Source organism: Pygoscelis adeliae, unplaced genomic scaffold, assembly GCF_000699105.1.
Source record: "Pygoscelis adeliae isolate BGI_AS28 unplaced genomic scaffold, ASM69910v1 Scaffold12, whole genome shotgun sequence".
Lineage (NCBI taxonomy): Eukaryota > Metazoa > Chordata > Aves > Sphenisciformes > Spheniscidae > Pygoscelis > Pygoscelis adeliae.
Window position 1 is genome coordinate 1,424,144 of NW_008824290.1, and position 3,872 is coordinate 1,428,015.

The window sequence follows — 3,872 nt, forward strand, 5'->3', positions numbered from 1 at the left end:
AGGCTGCCCAGGGAAGTGGGTGAGTCACCATCCCTGGAAGTATTTAAAAGACATGTAGATGAGGCACTTAGGGACATGGTTTAGTGGGCATGGTGGTGTTGGGTTGATGGTTGGACTCGATGATCTTAGAGGTCTTTTCCAACCTTAATGATTCTATGATTCTATGATTCTATGATTCTACTTCAAAGAAACTTTAAATGAGATTTTCTTATCTGTACTATGCAGGGATTTGAATTAAAATCATCATGACATTCCCTAAGCCAACACAATATACTACTCTATGAATCTCCATTAACAAATGGGATTGAGAATACAGGTGACATTTTTGTGGTATATATGTGAAGTAAAACAAAGACAAAATAACCTACCCTTAAAAATATACCTACACTTGGAGTAAAGCAAGTCATAATTTCTAAAAAGTAATTTCTTAAAGCTTTTTAAACTTGTGTAAAGGAAAAGAAGATAACTGCATTGAAGAATATATTAGAGTAAAAATTATTTTTCAAGTCATTTTAGAAAGTTCCACTTGCCATTAGGGAGCAAATAACTACTTGAAGCAGCTTCGTAATAAGTAAAGTGCTTTTTTGATAACTCAGAATTGTCCCATATAATTTTGTTTCTTCTTCCTTTCTCCTTTCCACATAGGCCCAAAGCAAAAAATATTTTTTTTTTTTTTCTGAGGCCTGTGTTTCCCTCTTTTATCTTGGTTTTAACAGTAAGAAGATAAACCTTTAAAAACATGTCTTTTATTGGAGACTATGCAAACATGACTGCAATATCATGAGCAGGGATGTTATCCTATCATCATTCTTTCCAATAGGCATTGCAAACATTTTAATGTTTGTTTTCATACTTGTGGGACTCATTGGCTTTCCTTTAGAAATGTAATTTATACAACTTTAAATAGTATACCAATAATGTCAGGTATAATTAGTTTTAGCTGGTAGCTGACCTGACCTATAAATTCTTGTGGGAAACCACTGACAAGATAGAGCACAAATCTTTTTTTTTTTTTTTTCCTTTTTAGCACTAAAAAGGAATCTCTTCAGCTAGAAATAATATTTTTTAGGTCTCTGGAATGAATAATTGCTAAAGGTCTGTTGCTGTGGTTTTATAGTCTTCTCTGAAAAAATGAGAATACAGGCATTTTTAGCATAAATCACAATATAAATATGAATTGTGTCAACAGTATAAACAGAATTCTCTTGTTCTCTCTGAAAGTAAAAAATATTTTTTACAAAGAGCTGATTAGCATCTATGTGCCATGTATTTGAAATCATGTGTTGTGGATTTAGGAGCCTTCTGCCATTGTTTCCCATTTTCCTTCTGCTGGTAGATCAGAAAACAATTTCCTGTATTTGGGCCATCTGTTGGGTCAGTTTTATTAAGTCCTTAAAAATGAAGCTATAATACTCACTAGAACTGTGAGTATTATATAATACTCAATGACTGTGTTTCCTATGTACATGTTGTGGGGATGGAGACTTTAAAAATAAATTAAAATACATAAAATAACTCCAAATTAATAGGCAAGTATATTAAGTATTAGAGTTTCATAATGAACAAAAAACTCACTATAACAAAATATTTTCAGGCATTGACTTTAACCATGATATGGTAGAATCCTAAAATCTGAAAACAGTACTCTAACTTCAATTTTATTCAATCTTAATCTGACTTGGACTTTCTGCTCAGCAACTCATGCTGAGTAACCTAATTAAGAATTAAGATTAAAGAACACCTAATTATTTTTAGATTATATATTTTAAACCCAGAAGGAAATATTATGATAATCTATTCTAACCTTCTCCACAGCAGACAAACCACGCACTAATTTCTACACCAAGCTCATAATTTCTGTGTAAGACATAATGTACCTCTTTAAATGCCATCTAGTGTTGATTTAAAGATTGCAAGTGATGGAGAATACACCACAATTTCTACCACTGGTTAATTACCCTCATTATTAAAAGGCACATTATTAGGAATGTGAATTTGACTAGCACAAGCTTCCAAATATTGGCTCTCATAATATAGTATGCTTTGAAGATGAAAAGTATTTTGCAATTGATAATTAGTAGTAGCAGTGGATAATTAAAATAGACCTTTTCATTACCATGTTCAAACAAGGGGTTTAGGTGTTTGGCAGTCATATTCTTTTTCTTTTTTTACTTAACATCAGCACCAATATTTTTTCTACAGAATTTTATTTGAAAAAAATTAGAAAAGATATTTAAATTCAAAACCAAATAAGGTGTCAGATTCTTTTGATAACTGTAAGGAATTTTTTTCTAATCTCTCTATATACAGATAATTCAGATGCTAACAGACAGTATATTAGATGTGCTTAGCATGTGACAGAAAAATCACACTATCTTTAAACATGAGAATCCCCTGGTTTTAAGTTTATAAATGCTGTTATTTACACTTAAAGTGGCATCTGTTTGCATAATAACCATTATTGTACATGATAGGGAAAAAGGATGAATCACGCTAGGTGTTTAGGGAATAAACTAAGATCAAATATGGTAGAGAAAGGGAAAGGCTTAGACAAGAGAAGAATTTTTGTTTGCAAACTCCCTTTAAGCTTTTCTCCCTCCTGTCCCTCTCCTTTTAGAAAGGTAACCATAACTTGCCTTTATAAGAACTTCACTAAAATTAAAAAACTAGCACTTCTTTACTCCTCCTTACACAGTTTTTTCCTGAAGTGCCTATGGAAATTAATGAAATGGCCTAACAGAAAAAAGTTGGTAACTTAAATATACATTTTTATAAATATTGCTACACATTGAAAATCACCACAATTGTCATAAAAATATAATAACTGATCTATTCTTCACTAATGCTGTCAGGTAAGATTCTTCATTATGCTGCCCCAACACCTGGAAAATACAAACCCAAAGAAGCTCAGTGAGTTGATGTATGTGATGTACATGGTGAGCACACACCAAGGAATTAGTGCTCCTGTCGCAAGATTTTCTTCATCACCAGTGCCATTAGAAAGCTAAAACATTTAAATTTAAAAGCCTAGGCCTAAGGTGTAAGAATTGTAATGCTGTCAAGCTCCTGAAGGAGCAGCCTCTTGACTTTAATGGAGTCCATTGTATAGCTTTCAAAAAGCTGGTGCTCAAAATATCAATAGAGACAAACTATTAACTCAGGCTCATAGCTCAAGTAAACGACTTCTGTATGAAAAATCTCTAAAAGAAACAAGACACTAAGGAGCAGACTCCTGGACATGACTTTGTCTTCCTGACTCCATTGGCATTGGCATATGCTCCTCACTTCAGAGAGAGCTCTGGCCTGTGGATCTACAAAGCTAAAGTTCCATCAGTCACTGGACTTCAAACAAAAGGGGCAGGGCAACTTTTAGCCTGGAATCAGAAGTTTGCCCCTTCACCTCACTCCACTCTTTAATAGCAGGTGTAGATATGCTTGTATATTTATTTCTGACTTTCAGACTTCATGTTTTAGCTGCTCACATTTCTTCCAAAATGTTCCAGAGTACTGGGTGCTTAATAGAGTTGAAGACTATAAAGTTTAAGAGGGCACAGATGCTTGAGAGATCTGAATTGGTAAATAATAGAGTTGAAAGTATACAGAATAATTACAAAGCAATTCAGACACCTTAAAACCCAGGACTGTAGCTTTACAATTCAATATATATGTGACACACCCATGGGATGCAATGCTGTCTTTAAATTCCTTAAGGTGTGCAGTTAAATCTAGACATCCTTATTCTTAGGATATGAAAGACTGCTGTTATTACTAAGAGTTATGGCACTGACTCAAAACAAGTTAAACAGAAAGTAGGTAGCACTGCTCTCTTTATTTGTGCTATCAACAAGAAGGAAAGCACACTTTCAAATACC